We start from the raw sequence: 26,244 nt of genomic DNA, 5'->3' as shown, positions 1-26,244 counted from the left end.
TGATGAAGTCCCTGTAGTTCATTTTGGCCTTTGTTTTCCTCCCTTACCTTTAGAAACTTGTTTAGCAAGAAGTTGCTGCAGCTGAGGTCACAGTTTGCTGCCTATGTTCTCTTCTGGGATTTTGATAGATTCCTGTCTCACATTTAGGTCTTTCATCCATTTTGAGTTTATTTTTGTGTATGGTGTAAGAAAATGGTCCAGTTTCATTCTTCTGCATGTGGCTGTCCAATTTTCCCAACACCATTTGTTGAGGATGTTTTTTTCCATTGGGTATTCTTTCCTGCTGTGTCAAAGATAAGTTTACCATAGAGTGGAGGGTCCATAGGTTCTCTTTAAAATAACTTTTTTTACTTATTGATAGCCTGTATTTAATAATACATTGTTATCATAGCTTCTATTACTTCAAGCATGGTTTCCGTTAGTTCTTAGAACATATTTATAATGGTTGTTTTGAAATCTGTTAAATCTGACGTCTAGGACCTTGACAGGCAATTTCTGTTGTCTGTCTCTTTCCTGTTCTGTGGGTCACACTTTTCTGTTTCTTTGTAGGTCTCATAATATTTTGTTGAAAACTGAACATTTAATGTTAAGACATTAACATGTAACATCTGGTCATGGATTTTCTTTCCATTTGTGAGGCTTCTTTTTTGTTGTTTCCTCATTTGTTTCGTGACTTGACTAGACTCTCTTAGTGACATCTATTTCCTATGTAGCATGAAGCCTCTGATGTCCCTGCAGAGAGGTGTAGTTTTGGCATGAGCACAGTCATCCTGGGATGACAGTGGTTTTATTGGGACTCTCTTTGACTTTCTCTTCTGATTTCTTTGTTAATTTATCTGTCTCGGTTGGTATCACAAGCAGCTTTTAGTTTCCATTGACTAATGGCTTATTTATTTATTGTGTTAGTGCTCTGGGGCATAAATTGCTTTATGATCTGATCCAATTAAGTGTGGGTTGGGGTATTTTTTGAGGCCAAATTTGAAGTTGGTTCTGTTCCCATTGTGGCTCTTCTTTTTCTGGTTCTCTCTGGTAAACTAGCTGGACCTACAGTTTCATTTGTTGCTCACATAGAGCTGTAAGCTTTCTCTTAATTGCTTATTACCAGAAATTGGTGGTTTTTGAGACCCTTAGGTTTGAATACCCCACTCTGCTTCAAATAAAATCAGTTACTTTGGGGACAGCTTCAGAGTTCCCTGTTCTTGTTGATTGCCTTTGTCCTTGGGAAAGATCTCTAAGTCAGTGTCCCAGAGCAGGGGAGAGGGGCAGTGGTGTATCGCCCACATATGAGCAGGGTGCTGGTTGGGATATTAGCCTCTGGCCTTCTTTGCTGGCCTCTGCTCTATGAATGAGCTGGGCTAAGGGTGACTGGGGACACAGTATTTTGAACCTGCCTGGTCTGTGAGTGTGAGTAAGAGCTGGATGGAGGAAGGAAGCCCTTAGAACAGATAAGGAATTTAGCCATTGCAGCTTGGAGTTGGAGGTGTTGAGAAATGCTCCTCCTAATGAGATATCATATTTCTTTTTTTTTTAAGATTTATTTATTTATTCATGAGAGACACAGACTGAGAGAGAGAGGCAGAGATACAGGCAGAGAGAGAAGCAGGCTCCTTGGAGGGAGCCTGACGTGGGACTTGATCCTGGATCCTGGGATCACGACCTGAGCCGAAGGCAGGCGCCCAACTGCTGAGCCACCAGGCATCCCGATATCATATTTCTTTATTGGAAAATGAGGATAGAAGGAGTTTGTCTTTTTAGCCATACTATACCCATCATTAAGCTAGCAAGCTGAACTGGCACACAGGGAGGGATGGAGCAGTGCAAATGCCTCAGATTCTTATTGCTTTAGAGCAATTTCAAAAGACTTTAAATGTTTATTATTTTTAAAGATTTTTTTTGGCACCAGGTATGGTTGCTTCACTGGAAAGTTGGTCTGTGGACTCCTTATGTCACCATTCCAGAAGTGACCTCTCAATGACTTTTTTTTTTTTTTTCACTACATCCTATGTGTTCTTGATTTGGCTAGGCAAATTGAGGGTAATAGTGAATTCATTTGAAATACATGTTCACGTAGCATATAAAGTAGCTGGGTATGAGTTTGACATATTTGAATGAATAGAAACTCTTCAAGATAAACATAACTAGATGTCAAGCTAAGTATTATAAGCTGTGATTATCAGTAAAGACAGACCCATAAAGCATGAAGGGGTGAAGAAAACCTTATGGTGAAAGTAAAAATTGAGGATAATCTTTGAGGTTGTATATAATTTGGATAGGTAGGAGCAGTGAATAGAGAATGTAAAAGGGAATTACTATGAATAAATGCAGTGTGAAAGTATACGACACCTACTTGTAGTCCTTCTAGAGTGGAGGATGCATGTGGAAACCGTGTGGTTCAGTAGAAAGAGCATTGGTCTAAGTACTATTAAACCTCCTGGCTTAAAAAACAAACAAAACAACCTCCTGGATTCAAATCCCATTCTCCCTTTAAATCTCTGAAGGTCCTGGCAACTACAGGAATGGTTGAAGTATACTAGTTAGAGACGGTAAAAAATCCTGAGGTGAGCAATAGCATAGAGCCATTATCAGTACTACATATGAAGGAGTAAGGAAAGGGAATGGTTGTGAGAAACCAGAAAAAGCTGTGGGTCTAGCTGTGACCAAAGGAAAGTGCTTCATGACAGGAATTTGGGACCTTCACTTCTGAACTTCAATAGAGGAAAAGCAGCTATTGTCAACCTCTAGTATAGCAGTAAGAGAGCCAGGGAATAACCTGTTTCTCCTGACATGTAATTTCTTCTTCTTCGTCTTTTTTTTTTTTAATCTCCCATTGACTCAATACAACTGGAATCCAGAGGACAAAGACAATGTGTATATGGTCCATGGAGGTCAGTTGCCCCAAATGCACAGCAAGATGGAGAAGAGGAGAATGGATTTCGAGGGCAATGGAAACATCTAGAATGATACTCACTAGTTAGATGATGTTTAGCAAACGGTTTACCCACTTGAATGTTCACTCTTCCCATTCTATATAATTATAAAATATTAGGATAACAGTGTTTTATACTGTAGAAAAGCAAGAGGCAAAGTTAAAGATGGAGAAGTTTAACTTTAACCATTCTTTAAGAGTCTGAAACATCTAAAAGTTGTGGGATAACTGTTGCCAGAAGAGCAGCTTTAGCCCTTAGCAATAGTTTGGTCTTTAAAATCTCTCTGTTTCCTTCTGTCCTATGAGATATTTTATGTGATAGCTTATTACTTGAACTTGAAAGGTATTTGATGTGTGGTGATAGTTGTTTCCATTTCTTATAATGTCTGTATCAGTTATCCAGTAATAAATAATTCTTTTGTCAATTTCCTTTGGTAAAAAGAGAGATATGGTGCATTTGTGAAAAATTTGGACAAAATTTTTTTCATATGTTAATTTTTTGGAACTACAATAGTAACAGCAAATGGGGAAGGGTTGCAAGAGAAAGTGAAGGGACTTATAGAAAGGATGCAGATGATACTGTGTCTTTGCCAGCAGATAATAGTGACAGTGTTAAAGGTTAGGGACTTCTTGGCTATTTTTCTGGTTAAGTGATTTATGTGATCACTGCAGTCCACTCAGGAGTTAACAGTCCATCCCACACCACAGGTATGGCAGTCATCATGACTGTAGCAGTTAATAACAGTTAAGTGCCATAGCCACTGCTTTAGTTGACACATCACAGTCAACCACAGGTGATAATGTGACTAATTGTGATGCCATTGCATGCTTCAGATTACCAATATCTTGTTTCCCTTTGGCAAGTTTCTCAGCACTGTGCTTAAGCTCAAGGATATCCCCAAACTAATGACCAAATTCCAACTTTAAAGGTCTGTCTCCTGGGACTGTGTCTGTTAGTGTCCCATCAGGAAACCCAGAACCATAACAGGGAAAGTTAAATATAAATGATTATTAATTACAACAAGAGTTTACCTACAAAGGGATAAAAAGGTACTCTGAGGAATATAGGTACAGTATATATAGGGAACAGCTACTACTCTTGGGCTGAGTTAGAGCATCTGAGGAAAGAAAAACATTTGGAACACACCCTCTTTCCTAGGTTGAGATCATAGGAGAAGGCGTGAATACGGCTTACTGAGAGGCAGAAAAACTTTCTCAGATGCCATATTGGCAGAAGTTCCTGGGAAGCTGCCCTGTATGGCCCTGGGAAAGGCCCTTTGTGGGGAGATGATATACTGGTAATATTTGTGAGAAACCACACTCTGGTATACCTGGAGAAGACATACTCAGTGAGATTTTATACCCTGGAGCCTGCTGGAAAGCAACCCATGAGAGTGGTGCACTGGGAAGTGGTCCTCTAGTTTATTAGGAAGAGGTGTCCATGGAGAGGTCCTACTGAAACTTGCAGGGAGTGAACACCACTGGGTGTCTCACATGTTCATGGTCCTGTTGGCTTCTTTCCTTTCTTGCATCCACCCATTATCCACCCATTCATCCATCCATCCATCTCCCACCCCCTCCACCTCATCTCTCTTCTCTCTATTTCATCCTAATTCCTCTACACTCCTTTAACTAAAGGCAGCTTCTTCAAAAGGCTAAGAATAGTTCTGGGAATCTGTCCATGGCTGTTTGTTCATCAGTTTCCTATGGGCATATTAAAATGTTGGTTTCGGGGATCCCTGGGTGGTGCAGCGGTTTGACGCCTGCCTTTGGCCCAGGGCGCGATCCTGGAGACATGGGATCGAGTCCCACGTCGGGCTCCCGGTGCATGGAGCCCGCTTCTCCGTCTGCCTATATCTCTGCCTCTCTCTCTCTCACTGTGTGCCTATCATAAATAAATAAAAATTAAAAAAAATAAAATGTTGGTTTCAACTATGAAAAGTAAAGTTAGCTTATGGTTAGCTTAGCTCATATCAGCTGATGGGAAATAGGGCTAACAAAATAGAATGATGTTTTACATTAGGAGAATAGTTTGTCTCTGCTGTATGTATTTTGGATCAGGTGTTCTTATTTGAAGTCATATATAAAAAGCACTATTTCTACACTTAGATTTGCAATAGTGACAACACAAAGCTAGGAGGCACAGTACCTGGGTGCTGCCACCAAATAGCATTATGATCCTAAGCAAGTAACACTTTCTGTGGACTTTAGTTAACTCGTTATTCAAATAGAAATAACTTTCACAATTCATTTATTTATTTATTAATTCTTTCCATCAATATTTTTTGAGTGCTTACTTTGTGCCAGCCACTGTGCTGGGGCTAGAGATTTGTAGCCTACATAAGACATTATCCTTATTTCTCAGGGAGCTAGCTCATGGTCCTGAAAATGAAATGTAATGTCCTATTGTAGGGAGTTCTCATAAAGATCAAATGAGATAATGGATTATAAGCGCTTTGAAAAAGATGAAAAATCACTCTTCAAATGTAAGGGGTTGTACTAATATCGATATCAGTGTTGTTGCAACCCCAGGATGGCAATTAACTTCTGTATTTTTTATTCATGGCATTTGGGATAAGAGGAAGATGTAAGTGATTCAGGTAAGATTAGAGCATTTGTATTCCTAAAGAATGTTTCCCATAAAGTGACAGTCATTAAAATTAACCTGCGAAGTTAATTACGGTGTCTGACATGGATGGCTTTCAGCTTTATGCAGTTATGTTCTTGACCAGATGAGGTCTTCCTTTTATTAGTTTATGAGTCACAGGGCAAGCATGGGTGTTGTACTGTGAATGCTAAATCAGGATCAAGGAGCTGGAGTTGCTTCTGGCCTTGAAAAAAGAACCTTTCTGGGATGTCTATTTTTGCTGTTTATTGTGAACGAAGGCACCCTTTATGGCTGCTCAAGGTGCAACGAACCTCTCTGCAACGACCCTGGCTCTGCTGTATCTGGCTCCCTTTCATCTTTGATGTTTTGGCTTCTAGAATTCTGACAGGGTGCCAGATCTCCTTCATTAGTTCCTGTTTCTCTCTCTCTGTGCACACACATGTACTCGTGCTCTCTCATTCTCCATTATCAAGGGCTCATCAGCTCTCTGGGAGGAGGATTGCGTCATCCTTACCAGACGACCCAGAGCTTTGGATATTCTGTAACTGCTCACATCCTTTCTACTCCCTTCAACCAAGGAGAAGAGTGACAGATTGCTGGCTGAGCGTGTCAGAGTGGCTGTTGCCTAATGATTGCTATAAATTTTCATAATAATAATAGCACTCATAAATAATATAAAACAATAGCACTGCAGCAGCTGGTATTCATGCTGCTCAGCCTCTTATTTAAAGACTTAAAAAAATGACTGAGGAGACTTATAAGAATTTTGGATAACATGGTGCTGCTTGGCCACAAGGACTTGACAAGCAGTAATGAGAAGGGTGTTTCTTGAAGGGCAGACAGAAAGACAGAGACAGCTGCTTTGGAGAGTTACCCATCCTACTTCAGAACTGCATGAGTAAGAAATAAATACATGTTGTGTTAGGCCACTGAGGTTTTGGGTTTTGTTTGTTACATTAGTGTGATATAGCCTATCCTAACTAATATATATCACTCGTATCTCTGCTATTAATTTTTCTCACAAGCTTATCACTGGAAATGCCATGGCTAAGTTGTTTCTAGTCAAAAACATTTGTCATTCATTGTACTTTTGTCAAGATAGGAGCATTTGGGGAATTTTATGGTCATATTGTTACAAGTAAATTTTAGAAACTTCAGGAGAGTTATACAGATTCAAAATTCCTAGTGGAAGGTTATTGCACTGAAGAAGTTAAGCAGCTATTTACTTTGCATCCAAAGTTTCTTCCTATAAATTCTACAAAATTGTCTCTCTCATGCATTTCAGAAACAAAGCCTATTGACCATGAAGCATGACTTACAGGTTTAGTATTTATAATTAAATTTAGCAAGAATGAAACATATGGTTATTGGTTGATTATATTATATGTTATAAATACTATATAATATTGTCATCTAAATTAAGTTTTTATAATAGGGAAAACCAAACATAAGTGTCTTTATTTTTATACCTAGAATGCTTCAGCTTGGTTCTTGATTGTGAGCAACAGAAACTATCTCTGCACCTAACTGGGTGAACCCATGTCACATGTGGTCACCAGGGGTGGGGGAAGAAGGAAGATTCCTTCCTTTAGCTTTCATTGAGGAAATCAGGGCACTTTGTCCTACCAACTAATTCTGCGTGCAATGGAGTGGGAGAATTTCCTGAAAACGGGAAGAGGAGATATCTTCATAAGGAAAGCCAACTAACTAGCAAACAATGAAAACTGCCAAAAATGCGTACTTTTCTTAGCAAACCAGGATACATTTGAAAAGCTTAGATTCCCCAGTACAGCAAACGGAGAAGCAATTTTTCCTTAATTATCACTCAATGAAAATATAAGGGTGGTATAAAAATATAAGATAACTTTTTCAAATTTAATGTTAGCAGTGGGATTTTTTTTTCTTTCTCAAACAGAATCCAAACTCTTTCCAGAGTTCTGATGCATCAAATAGAAATGGTCTGGTAGAGCAGGCAGGGGGTCCAGATCCTTCCCTTCCTGGTTCGCAGTGGCCATGAGATGCCTTGTCAGAGCCCTAGGACTCCTGGACCATTGTTTGAAAACTACTCATCAGAATGACTTTTTTGAGTCAGATCTTGGATTTCTGATGCATTGAGCCTTTTAACTCTCCCCCTTTTTACCTCCAAGTTGTACTGGATGAAGCTAAAAAATAAAGAGAAAAAAAGCAAATGTCAAAGTACCCGAAACAAACCAAAAAGCACAACTCAAACCTATGTTTTTATCTACTCAGAATGGCAGTGGACCAAAAAAGATAAAAGAATAAACCCTAAGTAAAAGCAGTTTTTTGTTGAGATTACTGGTAAGATAGCTTCTTCTCTTTTGCATGTTAATTACAATTTGGATTTATGATCTGTGGTAGGATGATTGATCAGTCTTAGCTGCATTTTGTAGATGGAAGCCACTGCACTTATGGGTGCTGGGCTTGACGTCATCCAGTGTTATGTCATTTCTGGCAAATTCTACTTGGATGTGCTTTGAATGATTTTGTTGTTGTTCTCTTTGCTAAGCTGACATGCGGTCCACCTCAGGCATAAATCATGATCAAGCCACCGATGCTTTTGGGGATCATTCTCCTCTGCAGCCATGAGAAGTTAAGGAAATATTCTCAGTCTGTGCATCGCTCCTGACCCTACTTTTCTAAGGGAAGAATGAAAGTGTGAGAACAAGCAAAGGAGAAACTGACAGTGTGAAGGAGGAGGAGGAGAAGGCCATGGTGGGATGTCAGGCATGTCTGGAGCCATAGCATTTGCTAAGAATAGCTACAATTAGGTACTTTGAATTCTTCTCTCTGGCCTAGAATTTTCCATTCAGCTAAAACGATAAATACAGTAAGTGTTTGGCAAATTTGCTGCAGGACTACCCAGGAAACCGCCCCAGGACTGATGTTCAGCTGCTTCTCAAGTCCTAAGCGGCTTTCTAGTGCAGGAAACATGAGTCTCCTGCTTAGCAAAAGGGGCCTTGGTACTTCTTAGGACCTATGGATCTTCTAGTTTAACTGAAGACAGCAAATGACCAGGTTTTACCTTCCCCTTCTCTACTCCTGAGAGCCTAAGACCAGGTCTTATGTGCAGGTAGTTGAGTTTGAAGATGAACTCAAAAAACACAAGTGAGGAAATGACAGAGTGAGGTAGAAAAGACAGACAGTCCATTAAAGGCATAGTAATAGGTGTATTTCTACTGTAGGTAGTTGGGTCTAAGTCCCTCTGGGGCCCTCAAATTGTGTGTCCCTTGAATTGGAGCCTGGAACATTGATCTATTCATTTCAGCCTACCGTTGGGTGAAGGTTGCTTCCAGCCATGATGATCCCACACTTCTGGTTGAGTGGATTAGGGTAGGTTCTCTTGAAGTCAGAGAAAGCCCTTTGGCTGAGGAGACCCAGGAGCTAAATAGAGATTGGAAGCTGTCAGCAGGTGAGGAATCATTGGCCCACATCTGCAGCTGAACTCGTCTGGGTCAAGGCACTAACTATGGGCTGATACATTGGTTACGGGCTGAGGCACTAACTGTGGCTGCTACAGCTTTGTCCCTAGAAAAGGACCTAATACTATTATTAAATAGTAGGGAAATCAAGAAATATTTATTATGTTAAACAACATAAAGGTATTTTATTTTAATGTAGACTAAAGCAGTTTATTTATTTATTTATGATAGTCACACAGAGAGAGAGAGAGAGAGACAGGCAGAGGGAGAAGCAGGCTCCATGCACCGGGAGCCCGACGTGGGATTCGATCCTGGGTCTCCAGGATCGTGCCCTGGGCCAAAGGCAGGCGCTAAACTGCTGCGCCACCCAGGGATCCCAACTAAAGCAGTTTAAAACAGGGTGATCAGTTGATTGGACAGAAGTTTCGTTTTTTTTTTTAAAGATTTTATTTATTCATGAGAAAGAGAGAGAGAGAGGCAGAGACACAAGCAGAGGGAGAAGCAGGCTCTATGCAGGGAGCCTGACATGGGAGTCGATCCCGGGTTTCCAGGATCATGCTCTGGGTTGAAGTCAGCACTAAATTGCTGAGCCACCCGGGCTGCCCCAGACAGAAGTTGTTGAACAGAAGAAATAGAGAAAGAGGAAAATAAGAACAGAAAGTGTATTGCTATAGGTTGAAAAGATTTGTTCATTCCAAATATATTTATTGAGCATTTATTATGTTCTAGGCACTGCTCTGAGTTGCAATGTGTAAACATCACAAACTTCTATGCCTTCATGAAGTTTCTATTCTAATGGCAGGGAGACTGCTCATAGGATGCATAAGTTTACAGTGTGCTTGATGATCGTGAGTACTATGGAGAACAATATAGCACAGAGGGGGACTAGGAGGTATGGGCCTGGGGAAGGGTTCCTATTTTAAAAAGGCTGGGCAAGGTGGGCTCACCAAGAAGGTGACCTAAGTGGGCGAGGGAGCCCTGAAGGTATCTAGGGGGAAACATTCCAGGTAGAGGAGCAGCAGATACAAGTCCCTGAGGCAGGAACATGCCTTTGGGGGGAGGGGGAAATAATTTTCCCACTACCCTTCTGAGTTCTTGGCTGAAACGTCTATCATAAAACAGATTAGCAAGAGAAAAACAAGCAGAACCCAGGAAAAATGAGTAAACAAAGAGGTGACTTGAGAATTCAGGCTTAAATATCATTTTAATAGGGAAGGGGATGGGAGAGAATATAGATCTTTTAGGGGAGAGTCAGTGATATTTAGGAAAATGAATGGGGTCCTGGAAGAAAATAGGTGGGAGGTATGAGTTTGTGACAAAACTTATCTAGGTGTAGTGTTGACGTGTAGTCTCCTCACCTGTGATGAGACTCCTCAGGAGATGATTTTTGCTAAGTGAGTTCCTTTTGGAAGCCAAGCTCAGAGAAAGTCTCTTCCTGCACTTACTGTTTTTCAGGTGCCTACAGCTCAATATGCCAGTGCAGCATATTCTGGGGGTGGCATATCCTGAGATCCTACCATCATGTTAGATGGGTAGCAAAGGAGGTGCATGTGGCTGAAGTAGCTGAGCGAGGGTCAGAATAAAAGGGGCTGGAGTCAGAGAGGAATCTTGGAATATATATGGTAAGCCAGGTCAAACTCATAGGGCCTTCTATGCCTTTTTAAAAATTTACATTTTTACTCTGAGTATGATGGGATGCTATTGGAAGGTTTTGAACAAAGATATGATGGGATTAAAGAAGGAAAGGGAGGAAAGGGGCAGGAAATCATTGGCCCTCACAGGGAAATGACAAATGATAATGTGGACATGGCCCCATTTGTTAGCACCTCCTGTCTTGGCCTCTTTACACCCCTCTCCTTGAGGGAACATTATATACAGGGCTTGATGCACACCTGCTTCTTGCCTGGATAGAAGACCCAAAGATACCTGGGTGTAGATTTTTCCTACCATCTTCTCTATACATTTTTACTCTAAGAGGCATTTTTCATATTAAAAGTCAAAACAAACATCTTAAATAGTTATTTGGATGCAGTGGAATAAATCTAGAGATTCCTCACCTTCAAAGAATCTTGCAAGAGCTATGAAACATGCTCTTTGAATTCGCCTGATATTTGCTTAGAAATCAATACTTCAGGGAAGCCTGGGTGGCTCAGCGGTTGAGTGCCTGCCTTCAGCCCAGGGTGTGATCCTGGAGTCCTGGGATCAAGTCCCACATCGGGCTCCCTGCATGGAGCCTCTTCTCCCTCTGCCTGTGTCTCTGCCTCTCTCTGTGTGTCTCTCATGAATAAATAAATAAATAAAATCTTAAAAAAAAAAGAAATCAATACTTCAAAATTATGTTGTCATACATATTGGTTAGGTTGTAAGCAATGGGAGCTAACTTAATTGGCACAATCTGGGGTGGCCCACAGAGAAGCAGTAGTTGAAGAATTGTCCTTTGGAGGCAGTGGGAAGTCCAGGAAAACAAGGTAGTAGGAGTGAATTAAGGGTCTCAGAGGTACCAGTTCTACTCGGTTGAATCAACTCTAATCCCTTTTGTTTTTCTCTCCATATTTGCAAAACTTCCCTCAAAATTCTGAGTCCTGACAGATGATCTCTGGCTTCATTTGGGCCATGTGCAGTTGTCTAGAGCAAGACAGGATGATTGACCACACCCAGTGAATGAACGGTAATCTGTGCAAAGGATACCTGGACACTTAGTGTTCTCTAAAGAAACAGAGCCAGTAGGATAGACACAGTTAGAGATATGTAGATCTGTAGGAGGAGATTTATTCTATGAATTGGTTCCTGGTTATGGAGGTCAAGCAGTTCCACAATCTGCTGTCTGTAAGCTAAAGAACAAGAATAACTAGCAATGTAATTAGGGGGATAATTAGGGGGCTGATAGTATGAGTCCAGGTTTGATCTGAAGGCCTGAGAACCAGGAACAATGATGTCTGAAGGCAAGAGAAGATGGAAGGACAGCTCAAGCAGAGAGAGCAAATTCACCCTTCCTTTTTATCCTGTTTGGGACTTCAATGGATTAGGTGGTGCCCACCTACACTGGTATGGGTCTTCTGCTTACGCAGTTCACCAGTTCCAATGCTCTTCCAGAAACATCCTCCACAGATACACTCAATAATACTGTTTAATCAGCTATCTGGACATCCCTTAATCCAGTCAGGTTGATACATAGTACCGTCATAATACTGTCACTAGAGAAATATGAAATAGATGCTGAGAGGATCCAGATAATAGATTCCACTACAGTCTGTGTCTGCACTACCCACTAGCTATATGTGGCTATTTAAATTTAACTTAAAGTTGAGTAAAAGTAGAGAAAATTAAAAATTCAGTTCCTCCTTTGTACTAGACACGTTTCAAATATTCCAATACCCTGTGGCTAGTGGCTTCTATTGGACGGCACGTATAGAGACAAAGTTCTTTTGGACAGCACTGGTGTATATAGTAATAATAATAAGGCTTCACAAGTATTTAAGTACTTTATATTAAATTTAATACTCTTACTTTCATTACATTATTTAGCTCCCATTTCTGCCTTTTGATGCAGTCAGAGAACGTAGTATTATTTGAAGAGAAAACTGAGGCCAGGAAAGTTTGAGTAAGTAGCAGTACAGATCACTCAGCCAGCACAAGGTCACATGGCCAATACCAGCACAAGGACCACCTGCCTCTCAGCACAGGGGCCGTCATACTAATCCTAATTTAGAAGCCCAGATAATGCATAATTCGGTGTAAAGCCATAAAGAAATAGCCATCCAACTCTAGCAAGTTCTCTTTTATTGGGGCTTTTATTTTATTTTATTTTTTCTATGGGTGCTTTTAAAGGCTCCTTTGCCAAAAGGAACTATATATCCATGAGATAAATATGAGGATAGATTGACAGAGAATACTTAATCACAGGCTGGAGAAAAAAATGGAGGAAAGAAACTCCCCCAGGCTGCTCTTCTTCAGTGACGTAGATCTTGGAAGGACACTGTCCCAGAACATGCGCTGAGGTGTGTCACCCTGGCATTGGGGTCTTGTAATTGTGGGGAGCAGACACTTTCCCAGGGGTGTGATTTAAGATGGAGCTTGTAGGCTTATAAAGCACAAACTCTTATCACCACACTGCAGAGCCCTTGTGATGCAATTACAAAGACATTAGACTTGTTTCTATATAAGCTGTACATAAAATCAGGTCCACTGATTTGTGGGGCCTGCGGGCAAGACTCTAAGTGCAGTCTCATTCCCCATATGTCTAAATGTTTCAAAGTTACAAGTCAAGATCAGCCCAAGGCCTGAACCATGGTCCCACCTGGGCCAGGTGGGTGGCTCTAGACCAGCCCTACTACTGCCTGAGGGTGGAAGTGGTCCCAGATCTGCTGGGTCAGAGCCGAGGAGAGCTGGGCCTAGCCTGTGATCCTTGGAGGTGACCAGATTCTCAATCTGGGATGGACTGACTCAGGTACCTCAAGGATCAGGGCACAACTTCCTGCCTTCACGTGTCACTTTTCTGATAAAGGGCTTCCAGATAGTTCTAGGCAGCCTTCAGATAACACACTTGTGGAGCAAATGGAAGGGAGCAAACTTCTTATGTTGGAAACACAACACCCACTTCAGGGTGATTCGGAGCACCACTTTTTCTCATTTCCCTGGGGTGGAGCCTGCCTTTTCTTTGCTCCCTTGTACATCCCCACCCCTAGCACACAGTTACCAGCTGTCAGCCACCCTCTTCTGGCCTGCCAGACCTCCTTCAGCTTGTCCCATGTCCCTCTCCTGTAAGTCCTTTTGCTCTGCAAGTTACCAAACTTCCAAAAAGTTTTTCTTAGAAGACTAAACCAAACCAAACAAAGCTTAGAACAATGACCCAGTGTTCTGGAGTTTGGATTGTATGGAGGGCCCCAGAGGAAGGACCACTCAGCTCTCTTCAGGTCCAAGGGCTGAATTACTCAAAAACTGTTTCATTGCATTATAATCATACTGCAAGGATGCTTTATTCCATCTATGACTTGCCATTTTGTAGTAAGTTTTGTGTAGTTTTAGGTACACAGCTCTATTCTTGTTAAAATAGTGCCCTGTCTTCATTTGAGAACGAAGCTCCGTCTCCTCATTAAGCTACATTGTGAACGTCAGTAGGCGCACCTCTGATTGCTCCCTGTCAGTGGCTCTGCCTCCGGCTGGCCTAGCACCAAAGAGGAGAGGACTAGCCCTCCTCACGGGAGAGGATTCTAGCCTGTGGTTCTGGCAGATGCCATTCTGGAAGACCAGGTTCATCTACTTCACAGCGTGGCCCTGGACACCATTTACCACATTTGCTTCAGGAGAACGTAAAGTTCAGCTGTTGAGACAGGCTGAGCTTAGAGACCAGGGAGTCCAGTGCTGCATTTTTCAGAGGAAGTGAAACCTGCAGGTCATGCAGCTCGTTAGCAGCGATTTGAACGCTGTATCAGATTGTCTAGTGCCAAGTGTCTTAGCTCAGGCTGCTATACTAAGATTCCACTGCTTGGGTGACTTAAGCACAGGTATTTATTTCTCATGGTTCTGGAGGCTGGGAAGACTGAGATCAGGACAGCAGCACAGTCAGGTTCCAGTGAGGGCCCTCTCCTGTCTTACAGACTCCTTATTGCTGTGTCCTCACCTGGCAGAGAGAGAGGGCCCGGGTCTCCTCCTCCCCAGAGAATCACACTAATCCCATCATGGGGGCTCCACCCTCATGACCTCACCTAGACCTAATTATTTACCTCCCACCTTTACACACTACCACACCCATGGGGGCGAGGGCTTCAGCATATGGATCTGGGGGAGATAAAAATACTCAATCTGTAACACCAAGTCAGTCTTCATTCTAGTCTACCACATAGCTGAGTACCCCCTCACCCAATCCTGGGAATACCACCTTATAACCATTATCATTAAAAAAATTCCACGATAATTTTTTGAATTATAAATGCAATGCATGCTTATAGTAGACAATAGGAAAATGAAAGAAAATAAAACTTATAGTCCCAACAACTAGAGACTAATAGTTGGTTTATTTTCTTCTGAATACGTATGTTTATATAAATATATACATCCATAAATAACATTTTTAAGAACAAACTTTGAGTCATCCTATACTTTTTTTGTCCTAATGTTTTACTTTAGTGACTCTTTCCCCTTCTCTTAAAAACTACTTTTTGCTTTCTCACTGTGTAATGTTTTTGACTGTCTGCATCATATATTATCTGCATTTATGTATTGTATTATTTGGAAGATATGTATTTGCTTTTAATCTTTTCAGTTATTAACTACTAATTTTTAAATGCATTAAAAAACTTTTTCTTGTTACCAAGTCAAGAAAGAAATACTGTATTTTTAGTTCTACCTACATTAGATGAATTTAGTACATCCTTCCTTTCACTGCTGCTTCATGACAAAGCCTTGGTTTTGAGGGCTTCTAGATGCTGTGATTATGGTTAAAAAATGTATATATGGACATAGGAAATTATTAAGCATGTAAACCATGCATTTTGTCACAGAAGATTTAAATTGGCAATTTTTCCACATTATACTAATTGTTTCCACAAGGTAGAAATATGGAGGATTGGCTTGGATCCTGGATCCCATCATCCTCAATCAGCCTCTACCTAGTATTCTTGCAGGTTCTCATGGGAAACTCTCCCTATTATTACTCTAAAGCTTTAGATTTTAATACCTATTGAGAATCTTGGCCCTAGGCTAGGCTACATGGAGCTGGGGCCCTATTTTGTCTGGTCTTATGGCCATGTCTGGAGCAGTCCTCTTCTGATTCCAGGCCAATACCATAGAAAGATGAATCCTTTAGGAGGTACATCAAGTGAATGAACATTTCTCCTTAATGCCTAGGGCTCTTGATCTCTGTTGACCATCTCAAGCCTCTTTCTTTTCTGCTTAGTTCTTTATCTTTTTCTGCTTGAGCAAGTCAATACGTGAATTTAGGATGGAGATTCTCAAGTCATGTGCTGCATTAACTGTTACATTATGAGCCATTGACTTATTTCGGCTACAACTGCAGATATATCTTGAAAGGATGCTGTTCATTGGGTGAATCACTGAGCTAAACAGATCATATACTGGGCTTTTGAATAGGGCTACATGCTGGAAGTTAGGGGCATGGATGTTAGCCCCTTGTCAGGTTGATGTCAGAGTAGGAGTAGGCATTTAGTGGAACATGTGAGGACTTTGCCTTCTGACAGTGTGGTCCTGGCTGTAAAGAGGATTATTTTTAAAAAGTAACCTAGTACTGAAGTGTGACCATGTGAACAGTGCACTAACTAGATGCTTTCAAAGAGTATGAGATATTATTCTCTAGTAGTATTTATGTTATAATTATTCCTGGCTTCTTAGTGTTGGTGTTTTTTAAATGCCAAAATGATCTAATTCAAAAAATGTGCCACAAAAACAACAAAGTTGGGAACTACTGATTTGGAACCTTTCTACTGTTACCAGTCAGAAACCATAGCCAAGACTTCCTATTGTCTGGAGAAGGGAATGGGCAGAAAAAAGAGCCAACCAAAAAAGAAAAAGAAAATTTAAGGTATCGGTTTGGCTAGCATTACTAGGCAATCCATGTTGTTCTGGTTCTACCTCCTTTAAACTTCATAGAGAGAACTCTTCCATCAATAGGTTAACTGTGATACTAATATTTCCATGTGTTGGAAAAACATTTATTCACCTGCCGTACAAATTGCCTTCTCTCTTGGAATTTGTGATAGGCAACTACAAACATAAGGACTTTTCTGAGGAACTCTTCCTTCTACTATTGACCACCTCATATATTTACAACTTCCCTACTCATTTTTTCCCCAACTCTATTAACTCCTGTGTTCCCATATTCCCAGTCTTCAATTAATTGTGGGCTCTTTCCAGCAATACAGATTTTAACTCTCTCATAGGTGGCAAAGTACCCCACATTTGTCATGACCTTGCATTTCCCAGCTCCAAGCTTTCCTCTCATTTCTGTATGTCTTCAGACCAGCACACTCGCGAAGTCTCCTTATCACTGGTTTTGCTCTTTGTATGTCTCAAAGAGCATGCCCCTGTGGGCCTTGTAAGAGGTGACATACATCTTCTTCAGAACTTTAATGTTCCTTTACCTAAAGCCCCCAGTCCCTGGAAAAGGTTGGTACTCTGATGGAGCAGGACCTTCTCTTTCTTATTTCCAGAAGGGTCTAGTTCTTGTCACCTTTGGGTAGCATGGCATTCTCTTAGCTGCATCTGAGAAATAGATTATAGAGGAAGAGAGGATTTAGAATATTGACAACCCACCAATGCCAGATGTTATTAAGTAAAAAATGTGCTCACCCAAATGCTGGATTCTGATATGTAAGTCTAACCAGTTCCGTAAGACTGGTCCCTACTTACCCCATGAAGAGGTTGCCTATAGACCATGCAACTAGCCTCCTTAGTTTCTAGTGGCATAGGACAGGTGAGCCACAGATTGTGCTTCTCAATTTTTTCCATTGGCCAGAGAGCTGGTAAAAAATTCCTTTTCAATTCTATAGTTTTAGAATCTCAACTGATAGTTCGTTACCCCTAGTGAGTCTTGTGGAAATTTGACCTGCTCATAGTAAAGGCAATAAGTCATTTACCTAGTGGAAGATTTGTGGTCTCTAAATTTTTAAATATTCACATTATTCATCATTAGCCACCAAGATGACTATTTGTTTTGCTGGTCTCTGCTCACTTAGAAGTCCACACATAATTCTTTCTCAGAATATTGTTTGATATTCTTAGCTTCCAATGCTGTTGTGATTTAGTGACTTTTATTTTTTTAAACTTTCTTCAGCAACTTGTAAGCAGGAAAGTCAGGAACTGTGAGCCACCTGCTATCCTAATTTGACATCTGGTCTCACTGCTTTCAAGCTCCTGTACTTCAAAGCACTTTTACAAGTGAATCACTGTTGTTATTTGGATCTCTGACTGAAAGGAATTTAGACAACCAGGCTTAAAACAATCAAGACATGCTTTGTACATGTGACTTGGTCAAAATCAAGTAAAACAACCCTTTCAGCATTGGGTTATATTTTCCATAGCTAGGGACTCTGGGAAATAACTATATAGCTCACTCTTCTAAGTAGTTTGATAATTACTCCGTTAGGGCAAGTAATGTGGATGAACAAATAATAACCAGCTGTATTTTAAACCCTTCTTTCTCTAAAGGTAATTCAAAAGATTATTTTCTTCTTCAGTCCTAGATCTGAAGTCATTTCTACACTGAAGTGAAGATGAAGTGTCTTTAGATCATTAACACAAATAATTTCCTATCAATGTATAGCAGTTTACTTTCAATTACCCATTGGTGAAGGGAGATGGGGGTCAATGAAATAACGATAATAAGACACTCATTTTAACCAAAAGTTGCAACCTTTTTTCAGTACTCTCTTAGAAGCTGTCTTATTGCTCTGAAATAAATCTTTTTCATTTCCCCCTCTTTTGGGTCTGCTAAGAAGTGGTGAAATAGACCAAATGGAAGCAGCAGAAATGAGAAAGATAAATCTGTTTCTTTTGCATTCTTTAGAATGCAGAGTAGTTCCTGGCATAGAGTAGATGCTCAATGAATGTTTGTCAAATTAAATATATAATCTGAATATTTAGAATATGAATTTGAGGGACTCCTAGGTGGCTCAGTGATTGAGCATCTGCCTTTGGCTCAGGTCAGGATCCTGGAATCCTGTGATCGAGTCCCACATTGGGTTCACCACAGAAAGTCTGCTTCTCCCTCTGCCTGTGTCTCTGCCTCTCTCTCTGTATCTCTCATGAATAAATAAATAAAATATTAAAAAAAAAGAATTTGGGTTCTTTTGTCTGGCCTGAACACAGGAGCTTTTACTCCTAGAAACTTTGTTTGGCTAGAGGAAAAAACTTTTAGTGCCTTGAAGAGGAAAGTAACTGGTGATATGTTGTTTATAGCTGGAGGCTGGCACAAGGCAACCTCATGGTAGGGTTCGGGGTTGGGGGAATATTATTTGGAAGGGCTAGCTTGTATTGAAAGGTAAGGAGAATACAATAGTAACCAAATAGGTCTGTCAAGCCAGGAATTGGATACCCTCTATCTGGAGCCAATGCAAGTATCAAGCAGATAGACCCTATTAGATATAAACCTTGTCCACTTTTCAGATTGCCTCCCATCCTCCTTTCTCTTTATGGTTTGGTGTCTCACCTGTGCTAAGTAGCCTGTCTACTTCTAGATGTGAATGGAAGATACATTCTGGAGTGTGGGACCTGGTTTTTAAAGAGGCTCTGGAGGATTGGATGACATAACCCAGAAGTGTGTGTGAAAAGGGTAGTCAGCTTCCGGCATGTAAACTTGAACAGAAAGAAATGGGAGATAGGATTTCTCCCTGCCTCCTTTCCTCTAAGGATTGCTCTAGGATGACATTTCTGTTTGTGTATTTTCTTGAGAAGTTCAGTGTGTTGGGCAAACATGACTGCTGCCTCACCAGTGTACTGCTTTTTCTCCTCTTGCTCTCACTATTCTGGTTTTTCATTTCCCAACTAAAGGATCAGCCTTTCAATTCTTTTTTCAGGCTCTGCTTTCTAAAAATTAAAATATTGACTACCCTAAAGCTTTACTCATCCTGGGCTCCTTACCTGAACTCTTTCCTTTTAATATTTTCTGGCTCTAATCCAATGACATAAAGAGAGAAGTCCTTCCTTCCTCAAAATCATGCTCTTCTCTTACTTTGTATTTCTAAGTAACTAATATTTCTTATAATGTGAAAGAATTTCCCTAAGTGAATGTGTGTGTGTGTTGGGGAGAGGGCTATATAATTTGTATCTGGAACATCACAATTTTTCCTGTTGCATCAAAGAGCTGTTGGACAATATCAAGTATTCTAACATATGTGGAATTGGAATCCACATAAGAAGGAGAAAAGAGAGATAGGCCAGAAAAAAATGGCTGAAGAAATAATGGCTGAGAATTTTCCAAAATGAATGATAGAAACCAAACCACAGATCCAAGAGTCTCAGGAACATCACATACAGAAGAACAAAGATATAAAGAACAAAGAATTACAGTGAACTTTTTGTTAGCAACTATGCTAGCCAGAAAATAATGGAGGAAATCTTTAAAGTGTTGAAAAAAGTTCTTAATTCTGTACCCCTGAAAATGTATTTCAAAAAATAAAGGAAAAACAAAGTTTCTTTTTCAGACAAGAGGAAATTCATTTCCAGATGACCTACACTATAAGAAGTAGTAACAGATATTCTTTATGCAGAAAGAGTATGAGAGAGGACTGCAACTTGGACTTATGCTAAGAAATGAGTATTGAAAGTGGAAGTAATGATGATAAACTTAAATTTATTATTTAAAAATTTAAAAATTGCTCTAACACAGTGGTTTTCAATTGGGAGGAATCCTCTTCCTTTTTTTCCCTCAGAGACTGGCAATACCTGGAGACATTTTTGGTTGTGACACTGGGGTGGTGCTACTGCTACTTAGTGAGTAGAGGTCAGGAATACTGCTAAATATTCTATAGCACACAGGAAAGCCTCACGCAACAATTATCCAGCCTGAGATGTTAATGTTGCTGAGGTGGATAAAACCTTGTTCTGAAAGATAATTTGTCTGAGGCAAAAATAGTGACAATGTTCTCTGTGATTATAGCATATTTAAGTGTAGAAGGTACAATAGCAATAGCACAAATAGTGAAAAGGATGGGACTATAGTATTATAATGTTCTTATACTATGCAGGAAATGGTATTATTTCAAGGTAGAGTCTTATTAATTAAAGATGTATATTTTAGGGGCACCTGGGTGGCTTGTTGGTTGAGCATCTGAGTCTTGGTTTTGGCTTAGGTCATGATCAGGGTTGTGAGATCGAGCCCCGTGTTGAACTCTGTGCTCTGTGAGGAGTCTGCTTGAGAGTCTCTCTCTTCCTGCTGATTCTCCTCACCACTCATACTCTCTGTCTCTCAAATAAAAAAATCTTAGAAAGATATTTATTCTAAAACTTAGGACAATCCCTCAAAAATAATGGGGATAAATGGAATAATAAAATATACTTAATTAATAAAAGATAAAGCTAAAAAGGAGAGAGAAACTAAAGAACAGATGGAACAGATTAAAATTGTTTGCAAGATGGTAGACCTGAATCCAACCATTTCAACAATTACATACAACTCATTTTTATGGGTCCTTCATTACCTTAATATCAAATCCAAACAAAGATATTACAAGAAAAGAGCTTTATACTAAAACCCTCATGAGAATAGATGTAATTACCCTCACCAAAATATTAGCAAATGGAATGTGCAATATTTAAAACAATGATACTGGATAATCAATTGGGGTTTATCCTGGGCATGCAATACTGGTTCAATACTGAAAAAAAAGATCAATCTATGCAACTTTAAATCACTATATTAGTGATTTAAAGAAGAACACAATGATTATATCCATAGATGCAGAAAAAATATTTGACAAAATTCATCTGTTCTTGATAAAGTCTCAGCAAGCTAGTAACAGGTAAAAATGCTTGTATAAAAAGCCTATAGCTAACATTCTTGATGATGAAAGACTGAATTCTTAATCTGTAAAATCAAGAACAAAGCAAAAATGTCAGTCTCACCACTCCTGTAATTCATAGTACTAGATGTCATAGCCAGTATTATTATAAAGCAATTCTTTTAAAGAAATAAAAGTTATATAGACTGAAGGAAGAAAGAAATCTTGTCCCTGTTTGCAGATAACATGCTTATTTATAAAATCTAAAGGAATTTGCAAAAAGGCTTCTAGAACTAATAAGTTTATAAAAATTGCAGGATACAAAGTCAACATACAAAAATTAACTATATTTCTGTACACTAGCAGCAATTAATTAGGAACCATAGTTTAAAAATGATATCACCTTCAAGACAGTATGTACTGGCACAAAAACAGACACAGATCAATGGAACAGAATAGAAAGCCCAGAAATAAACCCACAATTGTATGGTCAATTAATCTCTGACAAAGCAGGAAAGGTTATCCAATGGAAAAAAGACAGTCTCTTCAACAATTATGTTGGGAAAACTGGACAGCAACATGCAAAAGAATAAAACTGTACCACTTTCTTACATCATACACAAAAATAAATTCAAAATGAATTAAAGGCCTAAATGTGAGACAGGAAACCATTAAAATCCTAGAGGGGAACACAGGCAGTAATCTGTTTGATATTGGCTTTAGCAACTTCTTACTAGATATGTCTCCTGAGGCAAGGGAAACAAAAGCAAAAATGAACTATTGGGACTACATCAAAATAAAAAGCTTCTGCACAGCAAAGGAAACAATCAACAAAACTAAAAGGCAGCCTACGGAGTGGGAGAAGATATTTCCAAGTGACATATCTAATAAAGGGTTGGTATCCAAAATCTATAAAGAATTTAACAACCGAAAAACAAATAATCCAATTAAAAATGGGTGGAAGATATGAATAGACATTTTTCCAAAGAAGACATCCAGATGGCTAACAAACACATGAAAAGATGCTCAACATCATTCATCATCAGGGAAATTACAAATCAAAACTATAATAATATATCACTTCACACAAGTCAGAATGGCTCAAATTAACAATACAGGAAACAAAAGGTGTTGGCAAGGATGCAGAGAAAGGGGGAACTCTCTTGGTGTGAATGCAAACTGGTACAGCCATTGTGAAAACAGTATGGAGTTTCCTCAAAGAGTTAAAAATAGAACTACCCTAAAATTGAGCAACTGTACTACTAGGTATTTACCCAAAGGATATAAAAATACTAATTCGAAGGAATATATGCACCCTGATCTTTATAGCAGCATTATCAACAATAGCCAAGTTATTCAAAGAGCCCAAATGTCTATTGATTGATGAATGAATAAAAAAATTTTGGTGTATACACACACAATGGAATATTATTCAGCCATAAAATGAATGAAATCTTGTCATTTGCCAAGATGTGGATGGAGCTAGAGAGTATTATGCTAAGTGAAATAAGTCAGTCAGAGAAAGACAAATACCACGTGATTGCACTCATATGTGGAATTTAAGAAATAAAACAAATAAGCAAAGGGGAAAAAAAGAGAGAGAGGGGGGCAAACCAAGAAACACTCAAGTATAGAAAATGAAACTGAGTGTTCCTGGAGAGGAGTGGGCAGTGTTGGGGGGGAATGGGTTAAACAGGTGATGGGTATTAAGGAGGGCACTTGTTATGAGCACCAGATGTGTGTAGACGATGAATCACTAATCACACCCAAAACTAATATTTCATTGTGTATTAACTAGCTGGATTTAAATAAAAATTTGGAAGAAAAAACCAAAAAGAAATAAAAATGGTATCTCTTACTAAAGCTCCAAAAAATGAAATACTTAGGTGTAAATCTAAGAAAACATGTATAAAAGCTATTGTTGAAGCCAATAAAACACTGATGGAAGAAATCAAAGAAAACCTTAATAGGAATACTGTGACCCATCATCGAAAGACTCAACATAGAAAGATGTCCTTTCTCCCTCAAATGATCTGTAGATTTAATGAAATACCAATCAATCCTAGAAAGACTTTGTGTGTGTGTGTGTGTGTGTAAATGTAGACAAGCTGATTCTTATGCAAAGGCAGTGGATGTGGAATAGCTAAAAATTAGAGAAATCTCATGACCAGATTTTAAGACTTCTTATAAAGCGAATAATAATAAAAATATGACATGGTATTGGTGAAGGGATAGACACATAAATAATGAAACAGACTAGAGACCTGGAAACATACCTACACAAATATGGCCATTTGATTTTGGTGAAAGTGTAAAAGTGATTCAGTGGAGAAAGGATGGTCTTTTGAACAAATAGTGTTGGAACCATTTGTCATTCATATGCAAGAAAAGGAAATTTTACACCAGAATTAAGTCAAGTGGATCGTAGATCTAAAAGTAAAACTTAAAACTATAAACTTTTAGAAGAAAACGTGGGACCACAGGACCCCCTTATCCCTGTTCTCCTGGTCTAAGGGAAGTATTTTCTTTCAGACATCATTGCTGCCATGGCCAGTCTGTACGAGAATGTGGCTTCCGGACTGGGGCTTGCTTTAATTCAGGGCAGGCAGAATAAAAAGAGGAAAAAATTGGGTATTCTCATATTATCCCAGAGGCAGTCCTCAGTCTTCTAGTCAGAGAGAGAGAGTTTCTCTTGGAGCTTTTTCTTTCACACTTGCTGTGCAGGTAGTGGATTCAGGTTGCCCTAGAGTCTGAGCTGGGGGATATGGATTAGAAAAAACCAGGGGGAAAAAAAAAGAGACACCTGGGTGGCTCAGTGGTTGAGCATCTGCCTTTGGCTCAGGGCGTGATCCCGTCCTGAGATTGAGTCCGCCTTGGGCGCCCTGTGAGGAGCCTGCTTCCCCTCTGCCTGTGTCTCTGCCTCTCTCTCTGTCTCAAATAAATTTTAAAAAAGCCAGGAAATTTGCTGCCATCTGGATTCACCTTCAGGAGTTGATTCCCTCCTAAATATTCCTGCTATTATTTAGTCGTCATAGTCCCAGGATGCTTGCTTATGTATCCTGCCCAAGGATCTTTATTATAATTTGTGAGATAGGGTGGAATGTTCTTATTCCATCTCAGTGGAATTGGAACCACTAATCCTGCCCTCCTCTTTTTTTTTTTTAGAACCCAAGAAGCCAGTTTCATTTTGCTGGTGATTGGTTTGAAGTGTGATACAGCACCAGGATCTATACACGGAGACCTAAGGTGGGGCATCTGCTCGAGTCTTCTGGGAGAGAGATTTCTTCCTGACAAAGAAAGAGATCCATGGAGAAATTCCACTTTTCTTTTCTGCCATTGGATGCTGTTGTATCATGACTTGATATCTTGCACTTCTGAAAGAAAAAAAACAAAAAAAATTATACAGAAGCCAAATTGAAACCCAGACACGTTGAGGGGCAAGTTAGCTGAAACTGGAATCCCTGACCTTTATAAATTTCTAATTTTGAGTTGATAGTTTATTTCAAACTTAGTTTCCTAAGTTTGAGTTGATAGTTGATTAAAATATTTGACATGTAGGAAAAGACTGGTGTTTTTATGTTTTAGGACAGTAAAGCCAAACAATGAGTATACAGCCTTGAAAGAAATATGGCATATAATAGAATTACTCTTGGTTCTTTTGTGGACTTGGAATGTTATAATTCTATTCTTTACATTTCTTGTCCACCATTCAAAAATATTGATAGGGTGTACATTATGTGCCAGAAATTTGTTTTGGATACTTACTGTACTGAGGTGAGCTATAAATGGTTGCTGCTTTTCAGTGGCTTACAGGCCAGTAGGGGATGTGGATGTATAAACAAATGCTATGGTTTAAAATGCAGAGAGGTAAAAACTAATTTGATGTATATCAAATTACTTAGGAATATAAAAAGCTATTTTGTGGTAAAGTTTTTCTATTCTATGATAATGTATTTTTCTCATATTTGAGTACAGTGCATTTCTTTCAATTTTAGTTTATTGAGTACTATATTATACTTAAGGTTTGATAATGCAAGACTCTGAGGGAATATTTGTTCTTTAGAAATGAGTCCATGATGGTCCCTTGTGTATTGGCCCCCATATAGTTTGCTTCTTCACAGTGGGTTTGAACTATTAATTTAAAGCCAACTCAAAATTTTTATGTATCTAAGTGCTTTAAATGTAGCCCAAATAAATAAGCATATTTTCAGCCATTTACAACCTGCCAACTTTGTACATCCTGTAAAACTACACTGAGTCTGCTAGCCATAGAAAAGACTAACCGTTGGGATCCCTGGGTGGCGCAGCGGTTTAGCGCCTGCCTTTGGCCCAGGGCGTGATCCTGGAGACCCGGGATCGAATCCCACGTCGGGCTCCCGGTGCATGGAGCCTGCTTCTCCCTCTGCCTGTGTCTCTGCCTCTCTCTCTCTCTCTCTCTCTCATAGATAAATAAAAATTAAAGAAAAAAAAAAAAAGAAAAGACTAACCAGTTTTAAAAGAGGCCAAACTGCTGATGCCCTATTGAGCTCTTGTAACCCAGAGACCTCCCACCTTGCTGCTGGGTGGCATCACTTAATCACATCTGCCCCTCTTGGATTCCCCCCTCTCTTGGCGTTTCTGTTACCCTCTTCCCTTTCTGGGAATTGACCCCACTCCACTGACTTTGGAAGGTTTCCTGCTGAGAGAAACTTTCCCTCTCCTATTATCTGGTCCAAGAACTAACTAATAAAGCTTGTTGTGTTGTGCAGCACTGCATCTTGTGGTCCTATTTTTGTTGTAGTCAGCTCCCAAATCCTCAAACTCACCGCATTTCTCTGC

At 39.7% G+C, this 26,244-nt stretch overlaps 1 long non-coding RNA gene across 12 annotated transcripts in view; it reads left to right on the top strand.

Annotated features, from left to right (window-relative positions):
- LOC106559841 overlaps window positions 1-25,644 on the top strand; it is a 119,706-nt gene extending 94,062 nt beyond the window's left edge. For all 12 annotated transcript variants that reach the window (XR_005371519.1, XR_005371515.1, XR_005371514.1 and 9 more), the window contains one exon: window positions 24,592-25,644. This is a non-coding gene — a long non-coding RNA (uncharacterized LOC106559841). The remainder of the gene's footprint in view (window positions 1-24,591) is intronic.
- The last annotated feature ends 600 nt before the right edge of the window (window positions 25,645-26,244 follow it).

This window comes from Canis lupus, chromosome 16 (genome assembly GCF_011100685.1).
Source record: "Canis lupus familiaris isolate Mischka breed German Shepherd chromosome 16, alternate assembly UU_Cfam_GSD_1.0, whole genome shotgun sequence".
NCBI lineage: Eukaryota > Metazoa > Chordata > Mammalia > Carnivora > Canidae > Canis > Canis lupus.
Note: the sequence above shows the minus strand (reverse complement) of the source record. Positions and strands in the feature narration are given on the sequence as shown.